This window comes from Aythya fuligula, chromosome 14 (genome assembly GCF_009819795.1).
Source record: "Aythya fuligula isolate bAytFul2 chromosome 14, bAytFul2.pri, whole genome shotgun sequence".
Taxonomy (NCBI): domain Eukaryota; kingdom Metazoa; phylum Chordata; class Aves; order Anseriformes; family Anatidae; genus Aythya; species Aythya fuligula.
The window spans coordinates 3,787,692-3,812,451 of NC_045572.1; the positions used below are offsets into that span (position 1 = coordinate 3,787,692).

The 24,760-nt window shown below is 37.9% G+C and overlaps 1 protein-coding gene across 2 annotated transcripts in view; it reads left to right on the plus strand.

The window, feature by feature from the left end:
- The window catches only part of TENM2 (teneurin transmembrane protein 2), an 895,032-nt gene that overhangs the window by 197,307 nt on the left and 672,965 nt on the right, over positions 1 to 24,760 (plus strand). Inside the window, exon 4 of one of the 2 annotated variants that reach the window (XM_032196709.1) lies at positions 10,639 to 10,686. The gene's annotated coding sequence lies outside the window, so the exon portion shown is untranslated. Of the gene's footprint in view, positions 1 to 10,638; positions 10,687 to 20,159; positions 20,248 to 24,760 lie in introns of those variants that run through there. The other variant, XM_032196710.1, reaches the window with a different exon arrangement.

Below are 24,760 nucleotides of genomic sequence, written 5' to 3' on the forward strand. Positions count from 1 at the left end.
TTTGGCGTTCATGTACATAATGATATGCTAATATATCCTTTTTCTTTTTTTTTTTTTTTCCCCAGAATTCATCTGGTATATTAGCATGCTGCAAAACCTACATGCAATAAAAAGGGATATTTAAAACATCTTTATTTCATTATCTCATTTATTATGTTGTAGTTAGCAACTAATTAGTATAGATATTTGAAGTTACAGATCGAGAGAAACTAAATTACTGTGCTATAATATAATTAATCATAGAAAACTTTTGTTCAGCAGCTAATCTTATATTAGCTGCTACTTCACTTCTTGTTGATACTCATAACTTTGATTAAGATTTTCAGTTCTTTATTTAACGTCATAGCTTATTAATATGAGATTCAACGAAGTATCTACTGCTTCTGGAATAACATTCCCAGAAAGATTTGGAATGAAAATTCTCCTGGCAGTAGACTTGAACAAGAAAATAACATACATAAAACACCAAGGGTCAGTGTACGATAGCAGTTCACTGAAGAAGAATGCTGCAGGATATTAGATATTCTTTTTATTTATGCCCTTCCCTCCGGTTATTATCCTGTGCTTGCAAATGTTCAAACTACTAAGTATACAGTACAGCCACAGCTAAAAGTGATGGAAGAAAGTAGTGATCCAAACCAAGAGCAAGATTCTTGCTAGCCTCTTTGAGTGCTCTAGGAAACCTGTAGCAGAAATACTGCAAGGGCTGAACTCAATGGCATTTTCCAAGTGTCCTTGAACTGTTGACATGTACATCTGAGAGGGGGACAGGGTCTGCAAGCAGTATCCAATTCAGTGTTTTAAATACCCTATCTTATTTTAGTCCTAGAGTTGGTATGCTGTTAGTGCTATTTCATGTCCTTTCATTTACCAAGACAAATTATCTCTGAGAAGCAGAATATCTGGTAAAATTTCAGAAGTGAAAATAAATTAACCCATAACAAAGTTCAATAGCATAGTCCAGTTACTCTGTTGTGATTTTCTTTTCAGATGAAGGAGTGACTTCATAGACCCAACATAGGTCTATGTTATTTCACAGGTATAACCTATCCTTCAAAAAAAATGTGATGCCACTTTCAAGAAGCACATACACATACTTCAGCTTTATTCTGGCTCTGGTCATTTCAACAGTATTGCCTTTGATAACAACAGGAATGCAGGAAGCTCTAAGAAACTTTGAATTTACAGTCGTTGCTTCCTAGAATCTGCCCAACTGCAGCCTCTATGCCCCAAAGAGAGAGTGAAATAGTTTCCTCCTTATTATGGACATCGGTTTGGTTGGTCAGTTCTTGCCTCACGGGGTTTCAGGCCTGACCACAGGTTTATTGCACATCTGTACTCTTCTCTGTATTTCTAAAATGTTTGTAAGGAGGATCTGTTCATAAATTCCTTTGGAAATCCATAGCAGGCGTACTCAGTGAGGCATAGATTATTCTGGTGTGGAAGAAGGGCTAGTAAGTTTTATTAGGCTACCCAGCATTAGTTATTGGCATTTCAGGATCTGAAAAACAAACTTGTATGTCCATGAGGTTGTCAAGATTTTCATTTGCTGGTCTAATTGACACCATTATTTAAAATACTAGCGTTACTTGACCTATTTTCATTGTGAGTATTATTATAAAGAGGTACTAAACTGTGAAATTAAATTACTGAACTAAGCACCTATGTTTTATCTAGTCAAAGGGTTACCCAATTGCAGTACTCAACATATCTGAGCAGTCCTATGGAAATGCCAGCTGGACAGGATGACCAACTATTGACCAGTCATTTGGGTTTAATCCATTTACTAAAGATTAGTAAATCTAAAAGTGAATTTTTTTTTTTCTACGTAACCTGGTATTACTCTGAATATACCAGCTGAAAACAGCTATTTCAAAAATAGTACCTTTTGTTGGGGTAAACTATTAGTAAACATTTTAAAGTTCCTAGTTATTACTTGATTTCACTGTGTTTCAGTCTTGTGGTGTAATGTGATGTGTGTTAACCTATATTTATTCATACGGTAACTGGGTATTTATGTTAGATGGTTATTTGCAATTTGAGCTTTAGTGGCCATTTATACAGTTTTACTTATCATGTCAGCCAGCTCTGACATTATCACGGCTCCAATTTGTTACATGATTTAAATAATGAATAGGAAATGGGCAAGGATTAAGCAAAGCAAGCAACGTTTTAAGGGTAACAAACCACGAAGTGGTACAGGAGTGGTAACATGTCTATAGCAAACATTTTCTCTTAACCAAAAGCCAATTTATAGGATGTTTACAAATAGGAAGAAGGACAGATCATTGCACAGATGACTGTGTGCTAAAATAATATTTACAGCTCAAATAATGATATTTATACCATTGAATATGGAACTTTGTTACAGGAGATAAAACAGTATTTAGAAGATAAAGATAGTTTTCCTCATTTTTTTTTAAGTAAGTGGGTAATATTTTTTTCTGGTATATATCTGAAGGGTTCGCCCCATATTATACAGGGATTAATTGTAATAAAAAGTAGAAAATATCATATGAATGACAAGTGTGTACTGGTGAACAGCTTCAGGTATCTTTTGAGATTTTATTGTAAAAGTTTAATAATGAGATAAAGCTGGTAAAACTCAACACCCAACATATTTGTAACAGCAGAAGGATATAAATTGCATAAAGGCAAGACTTTCCCCTCTATACATTGTGATGGATTTTTTATTGCATTTTACTTTTATCTAAGATTAAGATTTGATTCTACAAATTTCACAGATTTCAAGACAGATTTCTTTAGACACTAGTTTTATGTGTGTACATATAAAATGAAAAGCACAAACATAGAACACTGTAAGCTCTACTAGGCTATAATACTTTATAATTAGTGCTCTGTGGTATTTCAGTCCTTCGTTTCTTATTTTCTTAATGATGCTTGAAAACAAAAAGCCAGCTGTGTCATTTTACAAATTACAAACTTAGAAACTGAACGTCCATTTTACAGAAGCAGGAGTCACAATCAGAAATGTGTGAGCTCTGAATCCCAGTCACACTGTATTGCACTGTTCAATTTCTATTCAAAGGTTTGTTTGATTTGCATAGAGATCATCTGTAAATCATTATGACTCAACACATTAATGGACTTTTTCTTATCAAAATTCCCAATATCACCAATCCATCATTAGCAAGAGCTGTGATGTTAATGTTAACACATACAGAACTCCCAGTATTTGTTGCAAGTCTCTGGATAGAACATTTGAATGTCACAGTGATGGCATCTGCCATCTTTCAATTCCAACTCTAGTACTACAAAGAAGCTGAACAGGTAATAACCATGATGGGAAACAGTGAAAAAAAAATCACTTTATGCTTTCCCTTTGGAAAATTAGTATGCCTGCTCTCCTTCTTGATCTCACCGTGAAATTAAAAAACATGCAACTTGTAATTCTACTTAAACACATTTTTGCTGACATAACTCAGGGACAAATACCCTGAATAGTCATGCACAGCTATTATTACTGTGTATGGTCTCTTATAAATAAATCAATAGTAGTACATGAATTACAGACTCCCAGCAGGAGTAGGGTTTCAAAGAATCACAAGCTTTAAGGCCAAAGGGGATCATTAGATTGTGTAACCTGACCTTCTCTATAGCATATCATATAATTTCATCCATTTACTCTGTACTGAGTCCAATAACTTATGTTTGACTAACACATCTCTTCTATATTTGCCTTTATATTGAGTTTCTTGGCCAAAAATCCATTACCATTTTTGTTATGTCTACCATCACCTAAAAGAACTTTGGAGGATTTTTTAAAACATATTAGAAACCAGTCATTGGTAATGTGGTGCAAAGTTCCTTTAAATGAAAGTCATTATCCCATAGTCTACAGTTTTGCATAATCAGTAATGTTTTTGTTGGGCTTTAGGGTTCTTTTGAGGGAAAGATGCGTCGACAATATAATACTGCCTTCCCTATTTTCCTATTTGTTTCTTTTTTCCTCTGGAAACTTCAGTAGATTTTTACGAAATAGGTTTAAGTCAGTAAACAAACAATGATTTTGCCATTTTCAAAAGAAATATCATATTCTAAAATACATTTTAACACTATCCAGACCTTTCCTCTCAGTCTTTTGTTCTGTATATTTCATAATGATGTCTGATATATTTCTGCTAGCATTTTAGCACAGATGATTAGAGAAGAGCTGTTTAAACATCAAAGTAAGTTCAAAAATATATATATATATACACACACTGTATGCCTGTTGCTCCCAAGGACATTGCAAACACTCATCAGCATGCTAGATGGACATTGGCATGCTGAAATAACAGTATTGTATTTAAATCATCCAACTCCTCTATGCACTCCCAGAATTTATTGTCTGTTTGCAGTCAACTATGTTTTGAAGAGGTGTTTAAAGATAAGGCTTGGCTTTATATCATAGATTGTTCTCCATGTGTCTTTCGGGGGAATTTTTAGATTACACTATTTGTTTTTCAATCATCATATATAAAACTACTGTCAGTTATTTCCATGAATTTAATTCTTGTAATATGGTCCTTACAGCATTCTTTATTCTTTTTCTGTAAAAGAAAAACAAAAAGAATAAAAAAAGACACGAATGATAATGAAAGCTACAACAAAGAAAACTTCCCCCAAACAAAAAACTCAAGCGAAGAGTAGATATTCCTCTTGATCTCTTTGTAAGATGAGGCTTTTTTCTTGCTGGCTATCTGAGCCATAAGAGTAACAGTAGTGAAGACTCAAAAATTCAATTGGATCATTTAAATTAGGGGCCTTATTCTCTTCCTTACAGTGTAACTTATGTTCCTGCAGATACTTAAATGTCAAGTCTGATGGTGTACATACTGTGTGCAGTTTTTTTCTGAATGCATTTTGACGTTACCCAGATCCAATTTATGGAACATGCTGAAAGCATAAAATGAAGTCATTAACTAGCATTTTTGCTGAAGTCTTTGTGCCTTTATTTAGCAGTCATTTGGTATTTTCAATAACAATAAGTAAAACAACAGTAACTTCACTCACAGACTATGGAGATTTTCACCTTCATAGATTAGCATATAAGGTTTAAACATCTTGTAAAATTAATTTGTGGGGAGCTAACAATTTCTAAACACTTCACATGCCTCCTATTACTTCTAAGATTTTGTTTTGTTACTTATTTAAAGGTGATTATACCTTTTTTGCAAACCTAGTGTTTTCAGATATTTTTAAAAATTCACCGTACAAAGTATCTGATTTTTTTTTTTTTTGTATTTTTTGTTTTTCCTAATGAGCAGCAAAAATGAGAGATATTTTATTAGGTTGTGTAACTACCACTTGCTAATTACTTTTAATTGGTGAAATAATAAATTGCTGGTTTATCTCTTTAAGCTTTTGACCTAGTAACTGCACTGTTTTTCATGAAGCGTCTCCTTTTTGCTAGAGGCTTTCTCAGTGGTTTCTTTCACAAACATAAATTACTCTCTGGTATTAGGTATTAGTTAATATAGTTTATTGCACTTTTCTAACAGTGTGATAATGGTTCTTTAGTAACTTTCTCCTGTCTCTTAAAGGTTCTTGCATGACTTTTGAAATTAAACTGTCTTTTTCAACCAACTCCTAAACACTTTTTTACCTACTTCAGACAGAAACACTATTTTTGCATTGTCTGCATTATGAATTTCAGAGCAGCATTTGTCCTGTCCATCCCATCCCCTCTCCTCCCCTTCCATTCCCTCCTTTTAACCCCGTCTTTGCCATGTACAAACAATTAATTAAAAATAAAAAATATTTGGACTGTCTCTCAAGATTTTAATACTATTTATAAAGTGTTACAATATAGTGATGCCATTATCTTGCAGATATCTTTTTAGATTTCTCCATTGAGGGTGCAGGGTGTAACATTCATTCTCTTCTGCTATATAATTATATTCTGCTATATAAATATATTTGTATAATCTGATAGCCCTGATGGCAGTTGTCTCCAATAGTCTGAGAAACGCAACTGTTGGTATTCTTTAGCTTCATTTTTATTTATTTTTTAATTAAATGTATCACAATGGAGAGTCAGTGATCTACTGAATTATTTCTGCTAATACTTTCCCCTTCCTCAAACTGTTGCCATATTTAAGTAGAATTCTGAATATGTTCTTGCTTTTAAATTATACCATTTTTATGCAAAACCTATTTCACATGAGAAAATGGATGTATTTTCCAAGTTCTGGTGATCTTTTTTTTTTTAAAATTATATGTTCTTGGAAATTTAAAGATGCCTTTTTCTTTTTTTTTTCATTTTTTTTTTTTTTTTCCCCTTCTTTAAAGGGAAGAGAATTTGGTAACAGCAGCTTCCCAAATTACTGGAAATCTGTGGTTCTCTGACATTCATACTTTGGATTTTTTTTTTAAGGCAGGGAACCTAATGAGGCATTTGTATTTTTTATTTCTAATTATTTATGAAATCATACTCAGTGCTTGCATATAATTTTATTTTTGCTTATAAGCTTCCATAGTTCTTTCAGTAACAATTGTCTGCCTTCTCATTGCTGTATTATTTTGAAAATAAAATGAGCTTTAGATGTCTGCTTCTGTCGTTTAATATTCAATTGCTATGGTTCTCAACTTTCAAACAAGTTAGCCTGTACAGAAAATAAGGCTTCATAGAAATGGCTTTACACAGATTTTCCTAACAAGGACAACCCATACCTGACACAGTCAGAAAAGATTTCAATAGACTCAGGAAGAATGGATTTTTATCTGGATGAGGAACTTTAAAAAATATATAGATAAAAGTTTAAAAATCCTTTAAGACATTATTTTAGTTAGGCAAAAGGTTTTTCTCCCTCTTTATCCAGATAATCTATTAAAGTGCTGCAGGAGTTCTGTGGATAGAAGGATTATAAATGAAGATCAGGTGTCCTGACAATGAAGCAATGGTTTGTAGTCAAGTGTTTGACAAGTCAAGTCAACAATTTAATTTAAATTATTTTTTAATTTGTTTATTTACCAGTCCTTTCAGTATTTCTATCAATATTATCATTTCAATCCTAGGATTTCATCACTTAAGTGCTTATCTTGAGGGAAGTAATGAATTAAAATGAGGAAAAATTAGTATAAAACTAAAGGAATAATTTAAAAAGTATATCAAACTATGCCATGAACCCCTATAATTCTCAAGAATAAAATGAGTGGAAGATAATATCTACATAGACATTTTGTTAATATTTATTTAAGGACCTAGGACCTCCTAATTTTTACTAAAGTAACTGCTGAGCGCACATCTCTGGTTTGATAAATATAAGAGTGATTTTGTTATTTTTTGGGTATCCATTCTTTGAAGACTTTTTAAAAATAGAAGTAGGTTTGCTACTTCATCAGCACATTGCTTCTGCCTGGTTATTCCCTACATGGCCAAAATCAGCCCTTGAGTAAGCAATATGGATTCTTCCAAAGGAGGAGATTGCTCACTGATTTATAGCTGCTGTGAGCTGAACCAACCTCTTTCCAGCTGCATGTGATGTTTAAGATGGAGATTAAAACATCTGCTTGGACAGTAAGGCTTCTAAGAGAAACTCTGTTATCGGGTAAAATACCTTGAGCAATGAGAGAGCAGGACGTAGTCATGCTAGACGCCTCAATCTGAATGCGAACAACTCTTCAGATCACATTTATAATATTTTCCATTTCCAAACAAAGAACTATCAAACATAAGCTAATTAAAATGCCTTCAGTGGTAAAATAAAATATAAAAATACATAGAATTGGCAAATAAAAAACAAGTGACAAATTTGTCAGCTTCATCACTTTTTCAAGTGGCAGCAGCCAAGTTATCCCTATGCTAACTATCAATCAATTTACTTTTTGCAGCTGATAAGATATTGTCTAATTAAATTGTTTTAATTGCCTTTGACTTTTAATGCAAGGAAAATCACAATATGCTTTCCATTAAAATGCTCCCTACTCATTTCTGTATACTGTGCTTGTCATTATGTAGTTAACAGTTGTTCCACAGTGATATCAAGACTCCGTATTTTCTCTTTAAACAAGGATCCTGAAAAAAATGCAGGGCTATTTTCTATATCCTAATATATTTTCTTTATTGCTGGCAAGATTGAGTAATGCCCACTTATACTCTCTTCTCATTCTCAGGAATAGTTATTCAAATACCATATTTAGAAACATTTGATTCATTCTGTCACTGCATTTGCAGTTAGAATGCTAATTCCGGAAAATACTATCTCCCTATTTTTCACACTGATTTACTTACTGTTTACCTTTTCTTATAAGACTATAATGAAGCACAGAGATAAAAGTTGAATTCCTGCTTTATGAAAGTATGAGAATTAACTGTTAATTATACTACAGGAATGTGTGTCAGTAAGACTCTGCCAGAATTAGGACTGTAGATCCTGTTCAGTCCCTCAGCAGTTGTATAGCTGCCCTGAATATGATGGCAAGCACACAAGGGCAGTATTAAATATACCGGATCTAAGTTGTAAGATTCCAAGAGGACTCTCTCCAAGTATTTGTCTGTTACCTTCTGCATTTGCAAAGCAAAGGGTGGGGAAGAGGCAGGCAATTTCATGACAGTTTGTCATCTTCAATCCAGAAAATACAGCAGTATTTCTGGGGCTGGCATTTCAGCCAGTTCAAACCATACTTCATCTTAATTCAGCTCAGAAGTAAAGAAAGCTAAACCAGCTATAAACAGACATTGCTGCAAGATAGGAAAACATGAAAACAAACAAAAAAAACTGCAGAAAGGAGAACTTATTTCTCTGGGCTTTCAGGTAACCAGACGGGAGGAAAAAATTTTTGAAGTGCAGCCATTCTGCATTTAGTTTACTGTCTGACCCAATAAATTATTTTCAATGCTAATTGCAAAGAAGATAGCACCTAAAAGTTGTATGTAAAGGCTTCTGTCACACTGTCACAAAATTGCTCAACGTTTAGCATTCACCCATTGCCATATGCTGTACTATACCCCCTGCTTCTGGTTTACAAATAAAGTACAAAGCGCTGCAGCTGTATCTTCTAGCCATTTCTTCGGTGAACAGATAATGATATATCTAATGCTGAAATATTTGATGTGACTAGTGGACATTTTAGTCACCGCAAAAGTCCTTAATCTCCCTAGGATCCACAGTAACAAAATTATTTGATATGAGAACCTTTGATATTACAAGTTGTATTTAACATTTCAAGGCTCATTTGAATCAGCTCAGCTCACTGAACTGCTAAAGCGTACAAAAAAACACATCTTGCAGAGAGGAAAAACCTATAGATGTGTTTCATAGCCTAAAGGTATATTAAAAAATAAAATAAAAAAAATCATGGAAAATGAATTGCTGAAGATAAGGCCCAACATTTTATTGGTGCCATTCATTTCAAACGTCAGATGAAAGCACAGTTCTGGTGCATTGCACAACAGAAGTGTAGATGGATCTACAGATGGATGCAAAGGATACTACTGAGATTTCCATGACATACTGGGGAACCTCTTAAGACAGAAATTTTGTTGTGACTCACAAATACCTGTAGTGCGTGAGCAATCAAATTTCACATTGATCCATAAATTACTACATCATGAACTTGATTTCTTTTCCCTGTTGTAATCCATTAAGATGCTAGAAAATTTTAGTTTTCAGTAGGGATATGCAGGCAATAACATCTTCCCACTGTGCCTTGGCAGTGTACTAACGGCTATTGCAAAACACTTAGTATAAGCATTCAGCCAGGTTTCTGCCCACAGCAGAAATAAATGAATAAATAAGCTTTCATCCAGTTGTGCTACCCATGTTAACACATTGTTTTGTAACCTCAGTATGAAATAGAAAAAAAAATCATTTCAGGGGTTATGTATTTTGTGGTACATTGAAGAGGGAATCTTAAGTAGAAGGTTTTATGCCTTTAGAAAAGCATATCTTTGTACTACTCCAAGTGCTTGTCTTCTAAGTACAGCACTAGAAAAAGAGTGCTTTCTACAGGTCTGTCTTTTAAAATACATATATATATGCTGATAATGATGAACTGATCCTGAGGCTTTATTCAGGTTACATTCTCAGTGACCCAATGGGACAGATTTTGCTGTGGGGGCATTTTGTTAACAGGCCTGAAGGATTAATCTTGCATTTAATTTCTAAGACCAGCACAGTTTTTGACAAGACACTTCTATTTCTGTTGGTGGTGTAAAGTTATTGCAAAGAAAAAGCATGATATAATGTGCACATTTTCTTCCTGTGGTGTTTCTTTGAGGGACAACATGAGTGGTCAACAAATCAAAAAAAATAGTAAAATTATGTGAAAAAAAAAAAAAAAATCTCACCAAGAGTATCAAATTGCATGTTGTAGGAGCTTGCATTTGTAGAAAGATTACATATAACTAGAGTGGTGCCTTTTAGGAAGCATGAGAGAATCCAGTGATATGTCACCCAGTTTCTGTTGGGGAAGGTCTGGTCTAGGCTGTCAAAAGTTAGTAAAATTCTCTGTTCTAATTCAAATTGATGGTGGATCATGTTCTACATTTATAATAATTGCATAAGAAGCATTGCAAGTAAGTTTTTATTCTATCAATCTATATATAAATACTGCGAGATTTAACACATACCTTACAAGATCTTTCACAAATGCTGGTAATTTGCATGGTTTTAATGTTTTTTTCTTTTATAGTAGGCAATACTCAAATCCAGAGGAAGAGGTTGCATCTACAGGAAGCTGGTAGGTCAAATTTTAAAATTATATAAACTGCAGTATAATTAGGTTGACAAAAAAGATATAAGCGGTAAGGTAATGAAACTTGCATTTACTGGGTATTCAGAGATATGCAAAATCATTTTAATTTACATACTGAGGGGGAGAAAATGTGGTTTAGCAGAGGCAATTAACATGAGAAAGTAAGACAGATGCTGTGCAAATAATTCATAATGAATAATTTCTTTGCTCCATTTTGTGTTTGCAAGTTTTCCAAACAAACTAGTTTTTCTGATGTATATGTTCAAACTGTTTGCTGAATAATATCTATGCATAATTTTTTGTCTGTAATTCATTCATAAGCAGAGCTTTTTGAATATTCAGGCTTTTTGAATGGTTATGTAGGTTGTACAACACGTTTCTCATTTCCAATTGGAGAAACATAAACTTACAGCTTCTGCTGTGAATAATCACAATATTATTTTACCAAACATTCCTGCTAGTACATTCATTTGTTAAAATAATCATGGAAAAAGAGATGCAAACAAAAGCAAGTAAATTAGGCTGGCATGCCCTCTTTTGTTTCTCATTTGGAGAAAATAAATTGTACCGTCCACAATTCTGTTTGTCTTTAATTGAAATGTGAGGAAGATGAAAACACGCTATCATAGTCTTACAGGTTTCATATGGTTGTATTGTAGAGTTGTACTTAAATATTTCCTTACTGCAAGGAGTGTGCTCTAATTGTGTTCTCATGTGTTCTCATGTGTTCTTGTTTCCAGTTGTTCAGACCCACTACCTGACAAACTGATGTTTCTTAACTACAGTCTGCTCTTTAAGCAAGTCACTTGCTAAGTTATGTGTCGTGCCGCTTGCCTCTCCACTTGTTAGGGCTAAATTTCCATCCATTCTGTAGCAAAACATCGAATCAGCCTCTTCTGTGTAGCATAAAGGAAAGGCATATATGTGGGAAGATAATGAAGATAAATACACTATTTGTTGGCAGTCAAGGTGATTAATTGCAAGAGACGGGCTTAATTATGCCAGTAGTAATAATTGGTGTCATGGACAGAGACCTTTTTTTTTTTTTTTTTCTTATGGCCCATTGTTCAGAATGTCTTGAAGTTTGAATACAGACACCTTAATGAATTAGTACAAATAGTAACTTCTTAAATAACAGGCATATATTCTTAATTACATTTAGAGTCATATTTACTTGAAATGCTGGACAAGTTAGTTTTTACTCTTCCTGTGAGTGAAACAGGTCATCAGACCTGAGAGACTGCTGTGTTCTTATGACAAATTCTGTGTGATGAACTCAGTAACAAGTGAATTCCATTTTCAATGATCACTGAATTCCATTTGCAGCATATTATTATATATATTTTTTAAGTTTTTATATTTAAAATATGTATATTGCAGAGTTTCTATTTCAGTTTACCATTTTAATAATGTTAATTACAAAAAAATAGGAATAAAATTTTGGTATTGGTAAGCTGAGGTTCACATTCCTAAGGAAGCGGTGGGAGAATTTTAAGTTCTCCTTTTGAGATACCTTTATATCCCATTTATTCACTTGCACAGAGGATCTGACAGTCTCAGCTTACACCTTTCCTCTTGAGATCAGAAAATAGCCTGGGAATTTCTTACAACACGAGAAGTGCAAAGGAATCCCTCAAATCTTTCTAACACTAATAGGACAGGAGAACTCAGGGAACTAGAAAAGCGGTTTCACTAATGTCAGTTCCACAAACATGTATCAGTGTTGAAGTTCTGCTCTTCTCTTATTTTATGCTGAATAATGTGAGAACACTGAGACAACAATTTTAATAACTAAAGTACACATGTATGTCTTTGGAAGAGAACAGTAAAAATAGAATAGCTTACTTAGTAAGTCCCGGTTTAGTAGCTTGTTAACTAGCAATTACAAGTTCCTTTGGGTACAAAGAAATGATGTCTTGTCTCTAATGAGCACGGCAAGCTAAACAATTATTTGAAAATACAGAAAAATATCAATGAATTGGCACTGAAATGAGAAGTAAATTGTACTTCACTAATTTGGCAAGTTTTATCTAGCTAATGGGTTCATTTTTTAAATGAGATAAACAAAGTGAAGTAAGAAAACAGAATAAAACATCCTCTAAATTTACCTAGTTGGGTATACATTCTTATTGCTTCTTGGGTTGCCTCCCTTCTCCCTATCTTTTTTCCCCTATCTTCTCAACTTATTAAAAAATCCAGACATAGTAAAGCCTTACATTGGTTACATTCTGTTTTCTTCATTCCTGTTTATCTACAGCTTAAGCGAGTATGTTTTGGAATCTGAAGTTGGTTAGTTTTTTGTTTGTTTGCTATACTATGATTGCTATAGTATGATTGCTATAATACATTGTCTTCGTAATCTTAAAACAGACATTCTAGATTACACATCCCTTTGAACATAATTCTTGCTCTAACTTCCCGTTCTATTCTGGATGCCTTCATTTTTTATTTATTTTTTTAATACTGCTCAAGTTCTTAGTGGTAGGACTGATAAATGAACATGTTTCTTTGCATTATATGGATTTATAACAAATAAACAAATAAAGTGATACCATATCACTTTACAAATCTATTGCCCAGTGATGTTACAGCCAATGGATTAAATATTGGGCTTCTCATGGACCACTCACTGCAGTTTAACACAACAGATAATGGAAGGAGATCAGGCATGAAAAATTCCTCTTTATCTCACACCTTTTGTCACACGAAGTAACTGATAACCACTAAGTTCATCATCTTTCTTTCATACAACATTCAAAAAATCATGCACTTAAACCATGACCTTCACAGAGAAAGGACTGTGTCATATTGTCTAGGCAGGAGCAAAAATGGGGTCCTGATCCTGAATAGAGTCATTGGATTTTATCAGGAGAATAGATAAAGCAAGTGAATACTTTAGTGTGTGCTTTTCTGGAACATTGTTCCAAGGAAAATATTTTACATTAAAACAAGGGAGGATAGAAGGAGGTACAAAGTGTAAGAATTACTCATTACATTAAGGTTAAGGAAATGAGAAAAAATTGTTTAACTAGCAGTTTATTTAAAATACACACCAGTTACAATGTTTCTACTATTTCATTATGTTATTAAAAATTATATGAAATAACACAGAATTTATGCTATCTGGGGGAGGGGGGGAAGTTATCCCAATCCTGAGATTTGTACGTTGGTTTTATTATTATCTAATATTTCTTGTTATCTTTTGCATACCAGGGAAATGAAAAAATATATATTATATTTTCCAATGTCAAATGAGCCCACAAAAGTTAAAAATTTCAATAATATGATATTTTTATTTAACAATTTTAGCTTTTTTTTTTTTTAAGTTTTTATTTAAAAGGAACAAATTCTGTTAGCAACGTTTGCATTGGCATTTTCTGTAGGGGTAAAAGGGCATCGCTTAGGTAAACTGTCATATATCACATGCCCTATTTTGCATATAGCACACTTCTATTTTTGCTTTTTTTTTTTTTTTCTGTTTCTCCTTTCTCCCAATTATTCTCTGCAGTTTTACATGAATTTTCCAGTACATGATTTGTCTGCACCTTTTTACATGGTTACTGATAAAACAGACTGCTAACTTAATATTGATTTTGAGTCAGACTTGACATCTCATGCTGATTGAATTAGCTTCAATATTATGCAAAACAACTAACGTATCCTTTAGAGGTCGCTTTTTATTTTCTCTTTCTCTTTGTATTGTCCCATATCTATTATTCAACTGCTTGATGTAGCTCTATTATTCAGCTCTTGTTGAACTGACTTTCAACTGTTGAAAAACTAGGCACTGGACTAGGCACTACAACACTGTATGTTGCCATTCACCTTGCCTGTGACCTGCACTTACAGTTTCATTTACTCCCATGCAGATTATGTAGCTGTGATGTACCTCATCCACACCAACAATACTTAATGAAGAACTGAGAAAAATATGTCTGCTATCAGGAAGAAATGTTGATTTTATCCTTAGTTCACTTTGGAAGACCCACTGTTATTAACCAAAATGCTCCCAGCCTTTTATCTTAATCCTCTTGCTGTGTGATCTGGAAATGCAAAGGCCTTTCTATATACAGACAGCTACATAGAGTATATACTTTAATGTAATGGGTACAGCATCTCAGTAATTAACGCAGGAAGACAAGTGAAACTGTTCATCCTCTTGGTGTCACAGTCATGAAAATGGCTAAGAGAATTAACATTGTAATAGCTTGCAATTACACTCAAGAGCAGTCAGTAGCTTGCGAAACCAAACTAAGGACTAGTTAACAACTGTATCTTCCATTTATGTTACAAGAGTAATGAGAAGACGAATCTATTATTCAGGAACTGGAATCTCAAATATGTACTATAAATGAGTATAACTCCAGTAACTAAATAGGCCAGAAGAAAGTAAGAGCCCTGGGTTGTGCTTCACACAAATTAGAACTGCCCCGAGATTTGTGTGTTCAGTTTAAGACTTGTCTTAGCAGTTTCACATCAGTGTGTGACAAGTGCTCTTGGTGTAGTAGCTACGGTGAAAATTGTGCATCCTATCACCTCTCCAACAGCGATACCAAATTTCAGTACCCACGAGGTGTTCCCTGAGAGCTGGACAGTTTGAACACAAAAACACATCTCAGGACCCAGTGAATTCTCCTCTTGCTCTGCCAGATGACCAAGGCTCATCATTTGCTTACAAATGGCACTAATGCACTTTAACAGGAAGTTGACAGCCAGGTTCTTCAGAATGCCTACGAAATAATTGTGTTCAGCAAAAGCTACCACATGAGAAAAGGGTTTTAGTCAGGAGCTTTGTATGTAAAACACAGTACAGACATATGCCATGACAGAGAGATGGTATTTTACTGGGTTTTGCATGGGGGGTCTCATTAGGGATGGCTGTGTACACCAAACATGCTCATTTGCAGACAGCAATTTTTCTCATGAAAAATGATCCATCTCTTAGTACAACCTTGTTCTGCACCTATGAAAGTCTGCATATTTTCTTTACTTTCCACTGAGCAGGTATTGCCTACAAAGACTTTCCATTTTTTCTCCTCTTCTCCTTCTTCCAGAACTGCAAACTTGTTGATGGCTTTGAATTGTTCAGAGCCGTTCAAGCATATAGCAAGTAGCTTTCTACCTGCTCGGTACTTCCATTTGAGCCATTTCGAAGACAGGCTATAATTCTTATGAGGTAGATGGGCTGGCTGTGGAAGGGAAATTAAAAAAAAAAAAAAAAAAAAAAAAAAAAAGCTAAAGGGACTGGAAACTACCTCAAAATACTAATACAGTTTCAACACTTTTTTCTTCTATTGTCTGACAAATTATGGACAGCTTCTGGCAATATTTAAATGGCGGCACAAACTCTCTTATTTTAATGTCAAACATGCATCACATTTATTGTATTACTAAAGATGGTAATTCCAGTGTGTTAAAATTCTGTATCTTTTCCCTCCTCCTTTGTTGGAAGCTCACTGCATGATACTCAGATGTTTTTCCTGTACCACTGTGGTACCACTATGTGGTTACTTCCCTAGAACAGATACTCCCAGGTGTATTTCTTTCTTTTTTGTGTTTTTTTTTTTTCCTTTTTTTTTTTTTTTATAGTCCACACAACTGTTTGGAGGATTTATTTCTTACTATGCAATCTTAGGCATCGGATTAAGAAAGAAATTGGGACATCTAAAACAGGTGCAACCAATGATATTCTATTATATGTAATAAACGTGGAAAATTGTACCAATTAATTAAAACAATTGTGTTTACAATGTGTTAAAGTATTCAAGAGGCATTATTCAGTAAGGTAGGCCCTCTCTTCATTCTGAAGAGTTGAGTCCTACATTGCTATGGTGGGTCATTGCATATCACAATTCATAGCTTATAAGGTTGGAAAAAAACTATGCTTATCGTCTGGTTTGACCTCCTCTGTAATGTCAGTCAGTGAACTTCACCTGAACTTGACCCAAATAACCACTCCATCAATCCCATAACTTACATTTGAGATGAAGCACATCTCTCAGAAAACTGTTTCAGTTCTATATAAAGACTCAAGCAACCCAGAATTCACATTCCATAGGCAAAATGTTCCAGTCATTGATTAGCTGCAGTATTAAAATTTCACCTTCATTGTACACTACATTTATATAGTGTCAGCTTCCAGAAACTGTCTTTAATTATGCTTGTTTTCATCAAGTTATAGCAATGTGTCTGGTGGAACAGTTACATACTGATAGAGGAATAATGATATTTAAGAACATGTGGAAAAATCAGCATTTCCAGGTTAGCAACTTCAAGCACATGCTTAAAAGGCAAGGGGACAAGCATCCAGGATTTATCTCTTGTAAACTGCAAATCTTTTTTTGTTTTCTCCTTTTTCCTTTCCTTTCAAGTCACGCTGAAGGGCAATTTTTCAAAGAAGTGTGAGGAAGAGAACCACAGCCTTTCAGAAGGTGGATGAGATGTTCTCATGTCAGCAGGCTCTGTAAGTGACAAGGTGATACTCAGAGAGACTCCAGAGATGCTAGGGCTGAATCTAAGAAAGCGTGCGTGTTCTAGGTGGTGCATTACAGCCCCACCTTTTAAGCATCTCATGCATGGAGCAGTTACTAAATATATAGCCAACAGGAAACAAGGCAGGTCTGTAGTCCCATTCTTTGGGCACTTTGCTAGCATCTGAATAAATATGTTATCGGGATTCACTACTTGGAATTTGTCCTTGAAGGTAGGCGCTTACATTTTTTCCTCTACAGAACTAAACAATGGTAAAAGATTTAAAACATGCTAGAGGAGGAGTAGCCTGTGGTCACCATTTATGTACTAATACAGAGTTCTAACGCAATAAATGAGGTATCTGGTTTATTCTCCTCAGCCTTATGCATATTCAGTCTCATGCCTCTCATTCCCAGGAGAGTACCCTTACCACTAGATTAAAGGGATGGGAGCAGAGTTCTCTTCTGTTGAAGCTATGTCACCACATCTAAAAGATTTCAAGATTAATTTGAGTAGAGAACAAAAGATAGAGCATGGCTTCCTTGTTTTCTAGTTAAGACTCTCACTGTTGGGAGAAGACATGGTTATCCTTCTAACAGCCCTAAGTTTTCTCTCAGAAATTATCATTTTTACATGGATATCATTTAGCCTAACTGTGGACCTGAAGCCAGTGTTCCTGCACTGGTCTTTCTAATAATGCCTAGATGTGTAATTTTTGTTTATTTTTGCTTTGTTATTCTCTCAACTACCCTTTCACTCACACCTGTCATTTTTACAAAAGTGTAACAGTGGGAGCATGCATTCAGTTATTCATCAGGACAAACTAACGCTGTTTTCTGTAAACCGTCTTCCAGGAAACAATCACCCAACTTGAAATGTAAACCTCATTCTTTTTTACTAGATACCTGACCTTGACTTCAACATTTCTGTTGAACAAATGAGGCCACCTTACCAAGGCGTCTAGATTGGTCTCTGCCATTAACCTATATCCATCATAATTGACCATCAACAAATCTTTGTTGCATGGCGTTTAATCAGCCATTTGTTCTCTCTCAAATTGCTGATAAAGACATCAAGTAGCTTTGAAACATTCTCTGTATCACTGCTAGAAACACTCCTCCTACAAGAGGAAGATTTACAAATATCTTTAGATTGCATGGGCTAAGTGTACTTGGCTTTTTGCTAATTTCTGTTTAATCATCATAAGGATCAAGGCACATGCTTTATGGGCTGCTCTTACTGACATTCCATTACCTTTTTTTCCACTAGAACCTGCGTTGCATCAAAATGTAGTTTGACAAGATTTGTTTCCCATCTAAGCGTAATTCTCAGTTTTTCATCCTGACAGGGACAAGTCATTACTTAGCGGCAACCATCTTTTTAATACATCTCTAACATTCATTTTTGCAGTCTAGTTTATTTTCAAGCAGAGATATTATTTCCAGTAAAATGACTATCACAGTATTTCTATGTGAAAGTCTCTCTGCAGAATCGTGCATATTCACTGTGCATATTACGTTCAAATGTAGTCTGCAGCATTTCAGACAAGGACAAATCTTGAAATCTGTGAAATGCCATAGAAAAAGATGAGACCAGGAGAAGTTGTGGCTACGTGGATGTTCTTCACCTCTGTGAATAAATGCAGTCCTCAAGCTACAGCATTGCATGCAATTTACCAAGCTCTACTAGTATGCTCCACTATCCCCTCTTCTCAATTAACCTTGAAAAGCTGAGAGATACTTCCCTGCTGATTTCTGGATTGCCCCTTAAAACTCCTGCTCTTTGTTGACAATTACAAAACTATAGCTGCAGTCAGGAAATTAAGTCTGCTGTAGTTTCATTCTAATCAGACATTTACAGTATGCTTTTCCCAGCTACAAGTAATCCAATGTGGTCTTGTTTACTTAATTTCTCAACACAGGTTTTCTGTTTTATGGAATATAGACATGAAGATTGTTACGTTTTGCCAGCAGATAGAGAAGGCCCTGCTGCTGTGCATTACCCATCTCTATGGTTCCTTTTACTGCAGTTTTTGTGTATCATGACAGACTTAAGTTGCTACTTTCCTCCTGACCTTGCCACTAAGTTTTATAGTTGACACCAGCTTGTGCCTAGCCATTTGCCGTTCTCTAGTCTTCTAATCGACGTTGCTTTGGTGCTCCTTTTTAGGTGCCATTGGTGCTTTCACTGATCTGTAGCACAAGGGGAGGGGAAAATTTAAGACTAGGTGTGAGCCAACTCTTAACTGTGCATTACAGAAGAGATAAACTGTTCCGTGTGGTATTGAGGTATCGCCGCACAGGATGGGTGTTGTGCGAGGAACGGAGGCCGGGGGTAAGCTGTGGCTTCTTCACTGAGGGGAAGGTGACGGCAGAACCCTTCCCTTAGTCAACAACTGCCCGACAGTTTGCCCAAACACCTCTAACTCGGGGCAGAAAAGAGGGAGGCGATTTTTGTCACAGCTTTTTATTCGCGCGACGAGTTTTTAACAATTCATTGCGGCTCCGCGGCGGACAAGGACAGACCCGGTGCGCGGGCACCACGCACCGCGGCGCGAAGCCCGGCGGGCCCTGCCCGCGGCCCGGCCTCGCCCGCCGCCCGCCGCCGCCTTCCCCTCAGGGCCGCGGGGGGGAGCGGGGGGCGCCCCCCCTCAGCCCAGCGGCCCCGACCGCCCGGCAGGGGGGCGCTGCGGGCGCCGGGCGCGGGGATTGGCTGGCGGCCGCGGCGCGTGCGGCCGGCGGGGCTGCGGGCACGGCGCGGCCGGCGGCGGCGGCGGCTGAGGGGGGCGGCCGGCGGGGCGGGCGGGCGGCCGGGCTGGCGGGGGACGCGCTCCCGCCCTCCGCCGCGGCTCCTCCGCGCTGAGCCGGGGGGCGGCGGCTGGGGCTGGGGCTGGGGCTGCTGCCGCTGCGCCGCTCCTCGGGGGGAGGGACGGGACGGGAGGGGAGGGAAGGAGGGAAGGCAGGGAAGGCAGAGCAGGCGGGGGGTGTCCCTCGGCAGTGAAGGAATCCGCCGCACCGGCGCGAAGTTCTCTCCCAGCGACGCTGCGAGGCTGTCGGGCTGCTCCTGCTGCCGCCGGTAATGCTCCGTTCCCCGCTGCTCGCTCTCTCTCCCCCGCTCCCTCCCCGCGGCGCTGCCCGGGGGCACCCGGGGCTGCTGCCGCCGCTGCCGCCGCTCCCGGCCCCTTCCTCGCCCTCCTGGGCCGCCGCCGAGCGCTCGCCCCGCTCCGCGGAGCTCCCGGCCGCCGGCTCGCCTCCTCCCGCCGCTGTCCGTACCCCCCCCCCCAACCCGTTATTTCCCCCGCTTCCAGCCGTGCTCGGAGCACGCACGGCTCTGCCTCAGCCCCCAGCGCCGCTCCAGCCGCCGTGCATTTGTATTCCGAAAGGGAATTAAAAAAAAAAAAAAAAAAAAAAAAAAACAACAACCAACAAAACCCACCCAAACCGCTGCTCTGCATCAGTGCCGCGGGCTGGCAGCGAAGGACGGCGGCAGGCAGCCGCCCGCCGAGGGGCCGAGCCCGGCACCGACCCCGCACCCCGGGGAGCCCCCGGCGAGGCACCTGCGAGGCTGCCGGCGGAGCTCCCAACTCCGCGGCCCCCCGCCCGCCGCTCTCGGTGTCAGGATGGCCCCGTGTGGACGCGCCGCTGTCCGTGGCGGGCGGCTTCGCCTCGCCGCGGTGCTGAGCGAGCCGTCCTGCTCGGGGCGCTGAGCCGGGCATTGTCTGCCTGCTGCCTGCCTGCCTGCTGCCTGCAGCCCCGGCGTGTGCGTGTGCGTGTGTCCGGGGGTGAGGTGTGTGCTTTGTCCTTGTGGAGATGGACCGAACCTCGCTGACGCGGAGCACGCAGGTATAGTAGCGGAACTGAAGTGCGGGAGCGTGGAATTGGAGGATTTGTGGTGATCGCAGGTTTAGGCGTGTGGGAGAAATAGTGTGTGAGATCGAGGAAATTCAAAACGCGTGCGTTTTTGAGACGCGAAGCCTAGAAGTAGCAGTAATGCAGCAATCTGAGGAAATAAGGCTTGCCTGAACCGTTACGGAATACCAGCTGTCAATAAGCATGTGTAGTTATCTAACAGCCTCCTGGAGCACTTCATGGCACGCTGTCTGGCAGCTCGTGTGGCTCCGAAGCGCAGTCCTTGCATGTTACGGGCAGAGTTGGCGAAGAAGTGGTAGCACCTGTTAATGAGGTTACTGCATGCAAGCGTAATAGTCCGCCTTGGTTGTGCGGTCTGAAAGTTTTCCTTCAAACTTCAGAAGAATGCAGGCAGAGGTGATTCTGTCTTCAAGATGTTTGTATTAGAATTCAGTTCATCCCGATGTGATAGGAGGGCGAATCTCTGCTGTGTCTCATGATGGCAGGTGTTTTGCAAAGGAGCTTATGTAAAGGGCCAGGGAAAGTGGATTTTTACAAGGGGCTGACGGTCTGAAGGTAGACGGTATTGCATTGGCAAGGCTTAAAATGTGTGCAAACAATGCATTTGTGCATTATTTTCCTGTGTATCGGCAAATCACTAACCAGGTTAAAGATGAATTTAGCTCGGCCCTTATGTTGAGCTTTCTGGTCTCTGAGTAATAAATGAGAAGTATTCGTATCTTGTGCAGATTTACGTGGTCGTGTATGCAGGAAGCCAGCTGGGAGTTCTGGGCTTTAAATCAGTTTGAGAGAAAAAGTTTTTTAGCTGTGGCTTCTTACTGTCCTAGCAACATCATCCAAGAACTCACGGCAGTATTTTTTTTCAAATGTTATCACATGTTCAGCACATCATTCAAATAATAAGAATAATAAAAGAAGTTTTGATCTGGATCATGTTTGAATTTTTATTCTGCTTATTTTAAAACATTTCTTTCTTAATACTGTTCATATGAAAGCAATAATCTTTAAATTCTTTGGGTGCTTATTTCTAATGTGGATAATGAAAGTAAAATTATCATGCTTCTGTGTTACTAAGATTTCAACTGTTTATGTAGCTTGGGAAAAATTAACACATGAACATCACTAGTGATGTTTTTCCTTTAATTGACTTGAACTATATTTTCAATATTTTGCACTAAAAGTCAAAGAACTGCTTGAGAAAACAGAGGAGGTACTTGCTCTTGTTAGGTCACACAGATTAATAGTGGTAGGAACATTGATTTGAGGGGGCTTATAGTCAAGTTTCTGTGCCTTTTTAAAGAACATTTTTATTTCTGGGAAAAACAGCAACGTATATCATCTTGTGATATATTATGGTCATGGCTCTGGCATATTCCCGTCAAATACTGTCATTTCGGTTTCTGCAGTAAAGGATATTTCTTGTGCAGAATATTACTGTTAGAGTAAGTCATGGTGTAAGCTGGATCAATGATCTTGTGCCTAAATTACTTAGAACGGCATAGGAAAGGGAAAATGTTCATTCAGTTCAATCAAGGTCAATGTCTAGACTTTCTTGCCTGAGAGGTCAAACTAAACCGAAGGTCATATTAAATGGAGACAAAGCTCAAGCCACTGTTAGACCACTCAAGTCAATATGCCGATGTTTGAAAAGCTGTTTTGTGTTTGTTTGCTGTTTACTGTGAATTTAATCCCTCAATCCTTAACATTTTTGGCAGAAGGAGCAGCACCACTAAAGTCCGTGCTTAAAGATAAGACCAAACGCTTATTGGAATGGTAGTTTCAGTAAAAGAAAATTATTATGTAAATAGGTACTTCTAAAAAGTCTGCTTTTTGCTTTTTCTTTTTTAATCCATAGTGTGCATAGAAGTAAATACATCCTGAGAATATAAATTAAATCAATTTCTACTAAACTGATCAGAATATTTTAGTTCTGACTTCTGTTTTCAGAAGGTCAGTATGTAATGAAAATGGCATTATTTTTCCCCAGGCTGTTAAACTATATTTTACTTACAATTTCACAAGGTATTTATCAGGAAGAATGGTTTCATATTGTGTTTGTAGTGCTGCAATAGAAAAGGTAGTTTTGATGATACTAAACATATGCAGGACTGGTCCATACGTTGTGACCCGCGGTGTCACATCCAGAGACTTCTCACCAACTGGTAGCGAGTGACTCATCTCGCTCATTTCTTACCGCACAAAACAGCCCGTGTACTCTGTGCTTGTACTTTATGTAGGAGGTAGGGTATGAAATGACTCTGCCTGTGTCTGACTGCTCCAGCCACAGAACGGACCAAACTTGTGTCCTGGTTGTTCCCGTAGCCTTAAAGAACCCCATGTTCTGATCCTTATTCAGAGTCACAGGTTTCATTTAGCTGAGCTGCTACAGCAAGGATATTCTAAAATAAAATGTTTTCTGCTAAAAAGTCTCACCTAATCCACATACGGATTTAAAAGATGCGCTGGGGCATCCCCTGTTAGCTGAATTTTGCTTCACAATTATTGGTCTGCACTGGGATCTCATAATGCTGTTCAACTTCCAAATACATTGTTTTAAATCCACCTAGCTGACTAACTCCATATTATCAAATAGACTTTACGGATAAGCAGGAAGCATATTAAGCTTAGATATTACTATTTTTTTATTATTATTATCTTTTAAAATAGGTTACTTTGGGTTGAATTTATTGACAGTCATTGCCAAATTGTAATAAATTATCTCCTTTGATGTTTATTGAGGAGCACTAATAACCTAGTAGTCTTCCATATAGGAATGTAATTACAAGGTTTTAGCAACAAGCCATGCAACATTGGATTATAAATTTAGGGTTAGCTGAGCAAGTTGTGAGTAGATGCGGGATGCACCCACTGCCTTATGCCAGTGGCAGTATTCAAACACATTCTGGGTAATAGTTTAGGAAAAAACTGATCTTAAGTCACATGTCTTTAAGTCAGAAGCAGGCTTTGTAGAATGTGTATTTTGTTGTCTGGTTAATGGAAAGCAAAGTTGCAATGAGGCAGGGGATTTTTGGCTTTGGGGTGAATTTTTCAGTTTGTGTTGTGTTTGTGTCTTTGTCTTCTCATTTTAATCTATGAATGCCAGCTGGGTGCTATGGGGAAATTAAGAACAAGGTATTACCCTTTTTGTTTCTGGGTAATATTCTTCATTCCAGTTTTGTTCTTCAGGGACTTCTTTGGTATATAAATGTGTACAGTTAGCCAAAACAGAAACTGTAACCCTTTAGATTTACAAATGTGTATTATAATTGTCTAGAATGCACCCGTGGTTGCTCTTGGAGGATTTTCGTATGAGCTTCAGGTATATTGTAGCTCCCTTTCAGTGCTTTCAGCTCGTCTGAAGTCTCCAGATTTATCTGTTGTTTTTCAGACCACACAGGCAAGGAAAGCACGAGCAATCATTTGCAGGCATATGCGAGCCTATCACAATAGTTAATGAACATATCACTGAAAGACTTCTTAAAAGTAAGGAAACACCACCTGTATGTAAAATCCTTGTGGACGGTCTGATGTGACGTAGGTGAGAGGCAGCAGTTGAAAGCCAGTGCTGTACCCACAGCCGACCACCCGGGCACCACAGCTGCACACGTGAGGAGTGGAGTCAGGGCTTCTGCTGGTGTGCTGCTTCCTGGGGAAAGTGGCAAGGGATAAGTATAGAACCATCCTCTCCGGCTTATCTGTGTTCATGTGAGCCTTCTGTA